Here is a 10,836-nt window from a genome sequence, read left to right as displayed (position 1 = left end):
TACTTACTATGTGGCACATGCTGTTCTCCTAGAGATGCCGTGGCAGATAAGACTCACAAAATTTATTCTATCAGAAAGGCTTCATGTTAAAGAGATAAAAAATACATTAAATCAATGAAGATACATAAATGGTATACATAAAAATGACACAGGGAAGGTGAGTAGAGAGATATTATAGCCAAGAGGTCAGGGCAGGGAAATTGTTGAGAAGGTAACTTTGAGCAAAGACCTAAAAGAAGTGAGGTTATGAGCTGTAAAGATGCCTTAGAAGAGAACTTTCTAGAAAAAACATAAAATGTTCAAATGATTGTCCTAATATGTTTTGTACACTTAATAACAAGTATGCATATGGTGGCTGAAAAGAAGTGAGAGAGGGGAAACTTACCCAAGATAACATCAGAAGTAATGAAATGCACCATTTGGGTAAGGTATTATCAGACCTTGTAAGGATTTTAAATTTTATTTTGTAGAGATGGAGAGCCAAAGAAGAATTCTGAACAAAAGATTGCATTATGTGACTTACATTGTCAGAAATAAAACCCTGGTGCTCTAATGAGATTTTAGAGGTGGTGAGTAGGATATTCAAATCCACCCTACCTAACTCCAAATCTGGGATTTTACTTTCATTTTCACAGTTGACATGATTTCTACAATGTTTTTGTGCAATGGAAAAATTGAGGATGGATAAGGCATGTCTTTTTTTCAGAAGTTCACTTTATCATCAACCTCCTCACCTAGACCTGCCTTTTAATAATCCTACCAAAAAGTTGACAAGTGTGGTCTTTCATTCTGGTTTCATTCTGTGGTTGACTGAGCTTTATATTCCGTATTTAAAGTAACAGCAACAAGTGATTTAGGAAGACAAACAAGAAAACTCAACATCCACTAGCAAAATCTGACAATTATTTTTTGAGAGCTACATCATTTGGTACTATATTTACTTCTACATAGTTTATCTTTTGTTCATATACTTGACAAAGGCCAATAGCAAGAATTGGATCCTAAAGTTACCTTATCTACTTCCAATATCACTGGCCACTTTTTATGGATAGTTCCTCCTTTTCTTCCTAAATTCTAATTGTGGAAATTACACAGGGCTCACTTCTCTCTATACCCTTTATAGGGAATCTCATACCATATAACGGTTTTAAATATTAGAAATACCTAGTCATGCTAAAATATAAATCTTCAACCACATCTGAATTACAGACGTATATATCTGGTTCAGATCACTACTCTGAACTTCAATTTCTATATGTGGCTCATTAATTGACATCTCATCTTGCATGTTTGGAAGGCATCTCAATGTAACCTCTAAAAGGCTCCTAACTGCCTCTCTAACGATCCTTTCTTCACCTATGAATCCCATCTTGGTATGAAGCACCATCACTTACCTCTGCCTCAGGTTCATCTCCTTCCCTCCTACATAATGTCCAATTTCTTGCCAAGTCCCTTCACCTGCCATTAATCCTTTAAATTATAACCTGAAGTTGACATTTCACATTATGTCTGTCAGGCAACCCTTATTCAAACTGCTATCATCTTTCACCGTGACCACTTCAATAGCCCTCCTCATTGGTTTTTGTATTCCATTCTTGCCTGCTACTGTCGATTTCCATTTGGCAACCAGAGCAATAAATGAAAAATTAATCTGAAAGACAACTACCAAAAAACCCAAAACTACATGGGGGTGAATACTCACAGCAACTGTACTTCACACATGGAAAGTGAGATTATCAAATGGTGCAGCCACTTCAGAAAACAGTCTGGCACATTCTTCTGCGGTTATTACATGTATACTCTTCATATGATCTAGTAATCCTACATCTAGATCTTTATCCATGTGAAATGACAACTGTGTTCACACAAAACCCTATATGTGAATGTTTATAGCAGATTATTTTATAATTGGAACAAAAAGCAACAGAAAAACTGGAGCAAAGATTAACTGTGGTATATCCATTCAACAGCAATAAAAAATAAACTCAGCAATAAAATGTAACAAATGACTGACACAGTCAGCAACATGGATGAATTTCAAATGCATTATGCTCGGTGAAAGAAACACTACTCAAAGGCAAAATACTATGGTTCTAATTACATAATATTAAGAAAAGGTAAGAAACATGTAGTGATAGAAAAATGGATCTAGTGGGAGTGAAGGTGACTACAAAGGTACATGGAGCAATTCTCCTGTTGTACATCTTGAACTACAAAATTAGCTGAACTATATGCTTTTACAAATAACAATTTTTACGGCATGTAAGTTATATCTTAATGTATATCTTTTTTTTTCTTGAGACAGACAGAGTCTCATTTTGTCACCCTTGGTAGAGTGCTGTGGCATCATGGCTCATAGAAAACTCAAACTTTTGGGCTCAAGTGATTCTCTTGCCCCAGCCTCCTGAGTATCTGGGACTACAGGCACCAGAAAAAACACCCAGCTTATTGTTTTAGAGACAGGGTCTCACTTTTGCTCAGAGCTGGTCTCAAACCTGTGAGCTCAGGCAATCTACCCGCCTGGGCCTCCCAGAGTGCTAGAATTACAGTTGTGAGCTACTGCACCAAGCTTAATGTATGTCTTAATAAAAATATAAATAACTTGGGTATTATTTGTTCAGTTCCCTTTTAAAAATACTACAGTGAATTCCCATCAGACTCAGATGAAATACATGGGCCATTATGAAAAGTTTAAGATACATGAAAATCAGCAAATGTAAAATCCACATGGATAGAAGAAACAAGTGAAGCCTTCCCAGCAGCACCAATAAGCCAAGCAAGTTGAAACTTGCATAGGTGAGTAATAAAGGACTCTGTCAACTGTGTTTCTTGGAAGTAAAATAATGGACCATAACATAGCCTGTTTTAAAACTTTTATAGTGACCTTACAAACTCCTTATGTATATAATGTGGCCCCAGCCTTCTCTCGATCTCATCTTATTTTTCTGGGAAGATCTGAAGTTAGTTTTCACTTCAGGACATTGCATTTTGTGTTCTCTTGTTGGAAATCCTTTTTCTAGACCTTAATACTGATCTGCTCAACTGTCCTCTCTGGCTTCTTAAGCTAAAACACATTCTCTATTTTTACTCTATTTTTCTTCACCATACTTAGCAGCATTTAATTCTTATTTGCTAATTCAGCAATTTTGAATCTTTTTGGCACCAGGGAAGGGTGTCGTGGAACATAATTGCCATAGACCGAGAGAGGGTTGGTTTTGATATGAGTCTGCAGTCAGCTGATATGTTATGATCTCTGCGCAGTCAAACCTTTCTACTGATGATAATCTATATTTGCTGCTGCTCCCCAGTGCTAGCATCACCACCTCAGCTCCACCTCCGATCATCAGGCATTAGATACTTGTAAGAAGTATTCAACCTAGATCCCTCACCTGGCCAGTTTACAGTAGGGTTGCACTTCTGTGAGAATCTAATGCCACCAACGATCTGACAGCAGGCAGAACTCAGGCATTGATACTAGGGATGGGGAGCACTATGGATACATACAAATCTGCAGCCTGAGGGATAGGGACTGCAGTGCTAATTAACTTCTTTACCCAAATGGAATGTAAGTTTCACTAGAGAAGAGACTTAGTCTGTTTTGATCACTGTTATTTCCTCAGTACTTAGAATGGTGCCTTAGAAAGGAGGCATTATTATACTGTTGAATATACACTGAATACATTGATGACTATTTCAGGGCTCTATGATAGCACCCAAATTGTTTCCCAGATCCCTGTAAAATAACTGTTGAATTGACATCCGTTTTCTTCACTAGTTCCCATGCCACAGAATCAAACCAAACATGAAATTTTTCCTTCCTTACTGTGTACAACTTAACTGGTTCCTTAGGAATGCAGAAAGAGTTACACATAAAGTCTCCTGGCTCAACTGGCAGAACAGTAGCTTAAGAGATCAGTAGTTTAAGACTGGTTTTGTGCCTATATTCCTGTGTGAATTCTAAGAACACAAGAAAGAGAGTGGAACCAATTTACCTCTCAGACTTGTTCGGAGGGATAATAAACTAGACATCCCCCCCCTCCAAAGGAAGTATTGTTTTAATTTTTTCCTTCAATCTTTGATTTCTCTGATTCAATAATCAGGTTTCTCAGATGCAGAGGTTATGGTGTAATTAGTCAGTAGCCAGTAATGATCATCGTGTGCAGATGAGCATACAGTTAAAGACTTTAAGTTTTGCTGAAGTGCATAAGAACATTATTTGCCTATATTACATATACATCTAACACATATAAATTCCAATTCAATATTACACTTACAACATTGATAAGATCCACTGCTGGTTTTTTTTTTTTTTTTAAGCTCTAGATTTCATAGATTGCAGACAAATTCAGAAAGTCAACCAGGAGAACAACATATAATTAAATTCAAATTGATATAAGAGAAGAAAATTGTTTGTATTAATAATTCATATGGTTAGGTATAAAATATATTAAGTTGGCAAAGATGCTAAAGGTAAATTTAAATTATATTACTTTCTTACCATTTTTTTTTTGAGACAGAGCCTCAAGCTGTCCCCCTGGGTAGAGTGCCGTGGCATCATGGCTCACCTCAAACTCCTGAGTTTAAGTTATTCTCTTGCCTCAACCTCCCAAGTAGTTGGGACTACTGGCACCCGCCACAATGCCTGGCTACTTTTTTGGTTGCAGCTGTCATTGTTGTTTGGCAGGCCCAGGCTGGATTCGAACCTGCCTCAGCTCTGGTGTATGTGGCGGGTGCTTTAGCTGCTTGAGCCACAGGTGCCGAGCCTACTTTCTTACTTTTTATTCTAACTACTAAATTACTTAGAAATTGCTCTATTCACTAAAAAAGCAAAAAGAAACTTTAGCTGATATGATTATAAACTCTGAATTAACAGTGCAACCCTAATAATTAGATCTTATTGAATATGAAGTCAGCAATTGAACATTGAACCCTGCCCCCCTCCTCTGATTTTGGAGGAGATAAAAAGGGATGGCGGTAATTGGCTGAGTTCAGGGAATTCCTGGTAACATCCCGAGCACATCAGAGCATAAAAAATAATCCTTTAAATAGTTGTAGGAGACTGTAATTTCCAAACTCAAGCTCAAGTTAACGCCTAATTAACTGGCAACACTTCAGACCTCCAGGCATCACTTCCGCATCAAGGGTAGAAAAAAGAAGAGTGACTGACTTTATTTCTTTCTAATACAGTATTTATTCATTGCTCTAGCTAGGAATGTGTTCACTTTTAAATAGGGTTATAGCATGCTTAATTAGTCTTTACACCATGCCAAACATCTGACTAAAGCCTGAAAATTACAACCAAAGTATTCTTTGTTTTCTATGACGATTTTCAGATGGACATATGCTTTATGGATAATTGAGGTCTATTTAAGATTCTGGGTACTACATATCTGGCTCTTTTTTAATAATGGGCTTAGGGGGCACTTGCCTTATTTTGCACTTCTCCCATCTTAGTTAGTGGCAACTAAAACATTTACAAGATTAAATCTAGGCCAAACTCTCCCTGAAATCAATTTTATTTTATGCCTGCTTTGTAATCTCTGTGGGAGTTTTTTTTTTTTTTTTTTAATTGACTTCTGTTCTATGTCAGACACTATGGTAATCACTTTGTAGGTGCTATCTCATCTAGCCTTCTGACTCCAGGCTGGAAATTATTTAAAGTTAGAGAAAGTGAGCATTAGTAACATTTTCAGAGTAATATAACAGGAAAAAATTTGAAATAGGATTCAAATGCCCTCTTTTTCCAATGCCCATATTTACCCTTCATATCATAATTTTGTATACAAAATCTCGAGTCAACCAACAAACTAATTATTCACTATTGGAGGAGCTACAGGCTCTGGTTTAAGCAAAAATATTCAATTTTTACTTTTGCTTCATGTAGTTCAGCCTAATTCCATTCTCATTCATATGCTCATCCACAGTTAATAACATCTATTTGTAAAGTTTTTAAGCCACAAAACCTATAGCATTGGTTGCTAATAGAGTTGCAAAAATGAAAGGCATTTGCTTTAACTTCATTTGCTAGGTTCCGTTTTTAACCTTGTTTGTCAGGCACACTGTTGAATTAGCACATAGATGTTAAATATCATTCACTTTGTATTAGACTCAAGGGTCAAGCATATAGTTTTGTCCCAATAAGAGTTTTGGGAAGTTGGTTAGCATTCTAGCTCTGTAGCAATTCTAACTCGGTTGAAAGTCAAAAGTTCCCCCAAGAACTAATCAAAGGGACTTAATGAGAGGCAAAAGTAAATGCGTTGATCTGATCTGTACTGGATTTTATCCTAATACTCTCCAAATATTATAGACCCTGAAACTAGAAAAGAAATGTGATATAATCTAAATGAGAGGCAAAAGTAAATGCGTTGATCTGATCTGTACTGGATTTTATCCTAATACTCTCCAAATATTATAGACCCTGAAACTAGAAAAGAAATGTGATATAATCTAAATGTCTCATTTTACAGATGGGAAATCGTAAGTGGGATTCACACATACTGTAGAATATTCTGTAGTACCATTCTTGTTCTCATCACACACAGTTTGCACCATTAGCAAGTGAAGGACTTGATAACATGTATAGGTATATATGGCACTATTACATATTCAAACACATCTAAAAGTATCCTACTTTATAAAATTTTACGCCAAAAACCCAAAAAGGATTACTATAACAATAGGGATTCAATCAAGAAAACAGAAGTGATAATAGATGATAATTTCCTTTTATCAATTCCCATATCATGTTTTCACTGCCTAGAGCCAGCACCTCAGATGATCATGATTGTTTTCTTTGGTTGCAGTGAACCAACTTTATTTTCCTCAAGGGTCTTACTCCTTGGAAATCATGTCTCAGAAAGTTTGCCATGGTCTTCTATTACTATTTTCCACTGTACTTGGAAGTAGACCTTGATAATACTCTTGGTTCCAAACATATCTAGACACTTATCCCCTTGTATGACAACAATTTGTTTTCCTTTGTTAACTTAGATTCTTCATTCTCTTCTTTCCTGTTGATTCAGTGCCACAGGGAACCCAAAATGTCCAGGTGACTCTCTCAATTTCTGGTTCCTTGGATCCATTTTGTATTCCCTGGTGAAAAAAGATCATGTTTGTTTGTTTTAGCTTGAGAATCAAGATCTAACAAGACCTAAAAATATGAAATATATAAGAAAAAAATGCAAAATGCTTTGTGAATCCACCGTTAGGTCCAAGAATGAAAAGAGTTATTTTTAGTGTGACCCTCGGGTATAGGAGAAAAGACATGACACACAGGTCACAGGTTCAAAGCATACATTATAGATTTGGGAGAGAGTCAGAGCAAGATGGTGGCTGAGTAATAGCTTCCCTGCAACTAGGCACCGTGAGTCTGGGGAGATAAGACTCCAGGCATCTCTGGCTGGTGGGATCTGCCTATAATCATCCCTTTGAGTATATAGGGAGTCAGCAAGAGACTTCTGGACCTCAAGAGGAAGACAAAAATGGTGGAAAACTGGCAAGTGATTGCGTGTGTATGATCAGTTAATCCCACCGGCAGCAGTAAGTATAGCAGCAGTGAGACGGCCAACAGGAAAGGCCTTACCTGTGATCTATTTTGGTGTTTTTGAACTTGGCACTCAATTGAACTGCCTTGGGGAGAGCTTGAGCAGTGAAGAACTTGGGGTGTTGTCTAGGGCCCCAGACTGAGCCACTGAGCCAGACAAAGCTAATAGTGTTCGGCTGTGGGCTGCAGGGAGCCATTGTGAGAGAACTGACATGGCAAGCTCCACCCTCAGGGTCGCAGAGCAAGGATCAGGCAGGAGCTAGTAACCTAGTGACTGAGCAGCCTAAAGGTGGGGACTGAGCTGCCTTACAGCCTTAACCCTCAGGGGCAGAGTGAGACCAGTTTTGGCACACTGGTAAGTAGATAGCCACTTCAGCAGTGATCCCAGTGACAAGAACTTTCCTGGAAAAGTTTATGCTTAGCCAAGTTTAGAAGTATAAAGTGCCTATTAAGAGGGCTGAAGAGAGATTTAGGATCTCCACCCTGCGGGGTTTGAGAAATCAGTGGAGGCCACTAGTCGTATCAGCATTGTGATTACCATCTCATACCCCAGAAGACCACCTATTGCCCAGACAATATTCAATAAGATATATATATTGCTTTGTTTTTGGTTGTTTGTTTTTGTTTATTTTGTTGTTGTTGTTTTGTTTTTTAAATTCAAACTTTTCCATACAGATTTTTCTTTGCTTTTTTAAATTTCTTTTCTTTCTCCATTTTTCAAGTTTAAATACAATTTCCCATTGGTGCCTTTTTCAATAATTAGAAATTTATTTTTGCTAGTGTTTCTACCCCTATTATTTGGTTTTTCACCCAATTTTATCTGGCAAAGTTTTCTGATTGCTTGTTTTGGTTTGATTTATAGCATTTTTGTCTTTCTTCTCTACTTGGTGGAGGTGGGGTACTGAGTCCGATCAGGTTAGCAAAGACCTGCTGACCTCAAGGGAACCACCCAACCGGGCAACCCAGAGGTTGGGTTTTTTTTTTTAATGTTGTGTCAAAGTACCCTACTATACACCTATATTGCTCTGTCTCCCTCTTTCTGTGCCTCTCTTCTTTTTGTCAATATTCCCTTTAATCCCATGCCCTTTCCTTTCTCTATTTTCTTTTCTTTCTTTCTTTCATTTTCTTTCTTTTATCCCTTCTTGCTCTTCAACCTTCTCATCCTTCTGTTCCTGCACCAAAAGGACTCATTGAAACCTTAGTCCACAGGCATGGGAACTTAAAGAGAGAGAGGAAGTAAAAAGAAAATTAGGGCAAGGAAACAGATAAAAGAAATCACTCATGAGAACGAATCAGCAGAAAACTCCAAGCAACATGAAGAACCAGTCCAGAGCAACCCCTCCAAGGGACCAAGAGGTAGCTACTGCAGAGGATTCCACCTATAAAGAGATTTTAGGAATGACAGAAAGGGAATTTAGAATACGCATGATGAAAACAATGAAGGAAATGATGGAAACAATGAAGGAAACTGCTAATAAAGTGAAAAATAACCAAAAGGAAATCCAAAAACAGAATCAAATAAGAGATGAACGATATGAAGAATATAGAAAGGATATAATGGAGCTGAAGGAACTGAAGAAGTCAATTAGGGAACTTAAAGATGCAATGGAAAGTATCAGCAACATGCTACACCATGAAGAAGAAAGAATTTCAGAGGTAGATGACAAAGTTCTTTAGATAACTGAGATAGTTAAAGCGGCAAAAAAGAAGAGTGAGAAAGCAGAATGTTCACTGTCAGAATTATGGGACTTCATGGAGTGTTCCAACTTACGAGTTACAGGCATCCCAGAAGGGGAAGAAGAATGCCCCAGAGGAATGGAAGTCATACTAGAGAATATTATAAATAAAAGTTTCCTAAATCTCATCAAAAATTCTGACACACTGCTTTCAGAGGGATATCGGACCCCAGGTCACCTCAACTCTAACCGAGCTTCTCCAAGACACATTGTAATGAAACTGTCCAAATTCAAGAAAAAAGGAAAGATTCTGCAAGCTTTCAGGAGTAAGCACCAGTTGACCTACAGGGGCAAATCCATCAGAGTGACTGCAGACTTCTCTAATGAAACTTTCTAAGCAAAAAGACAATGGTCACCTACCTTTAATCTACTTAAACAGAACAATCTGCAGCCCAGAATTCTATACCCTGCTAAGCTAAGCTTAAAAATTGACAGAGAAATCAAATCATTTACGGATATACAAACATTGAGGAAATTCGCCACAACAAGACCAGCTCTACAGGAATTACTTCAACCTGTTCTACACACTGACCATCACAATGGATCAGCAGCAAAGTAAGAACTCAGAAATTAAAGGACAAAACCTAACTTCCACACTAACGCAAAAGATTAAGCAATGGACTCTCACAAAACAAGATGAATAGAATACTACCACACTTATCAATTATCTCAATAAATGTTAATGGCTTGAATTCCCCACTAAAGAGACATAGATTGGCTGACCGAATTAAAAAACACAAGCCATCCATCTGCTGTCTGCAAGAAACACACCTGGCTTCAAAAGACAAATTAAAACTCCGAGTCAGGGTGGGAAGACAATTTTTCATGCAAATGGAATTCAGAAGAAAAGAGGAGTTGCAATTTTATTTTCAGATACATGTAGATTTTAAGCAACTAATGTCAAAAAAGACAAAGATGGTCACTTTATATTGGTCAAGGGAAAAATACAGCAAGAAGATGTTTCAATTCTAAATATTTATACACCCAATTTAAATGCTCCCAGATTCTTGAAACAGACCTTACTCAGTCTGAGCAATGTGATATCCGATAATACCATAATAACAGGGGACTTTAACACTCCTCTTACAGAGCTGGACAGATCCTCTAAACAGAAATTAAACAAAGATATAAGAGATTTAAATGAGATCCTAGAACAACTGTGCTTGATAGACGCATATAGAACACTCCATCCCAAAGAAAAAGAATATACATTCTTCTCATCACCCCATGGAACATTCTCCAAAATTGATCATATCCTTGGACACAAAACAAATATCAACAGAATCAAAAGAATTGAAATTTTACCTTGTATCTTCTCAAACCATAAGGCACTAAAGATGGAACTCAACTCTAACAAAAATGTTTGACTCCACACAAAGGCATGGAAATTAAACAACCTTTTGTTGAATGACAGATGGGGGCAGAGAGAAATAAAACAGGAAATCATCAACTTCCTTGAGCATAACAAGAATGAAGACACAAGCTACCAAAACCTGTGGGATACTGCAAAAGCAGTTTTGAGAGGAAAATTTATCGCTCTAGATGCCTACATTCGAA

The sequence above is a fragment of the Nycticebus coucang genome, chromosome 17 (genome assembly GCF_027406575.1).
Source record: "Nycticebus coucang isolate mNycCou1 chromosome 17, mNycCou1.pri, whole genome shotgun sequence".
Classification (NCBI taxonomy): Eukaryota; Metazoa; Chordata; class Mammalia; order Primates; family Lorisidae; genus Nycticebus; species Nycticebus coucang.
The sequence above is the reverse complement of the archived record's forward strand: the minus strand, read 5'-3'. Positions refer to the sequence as shown.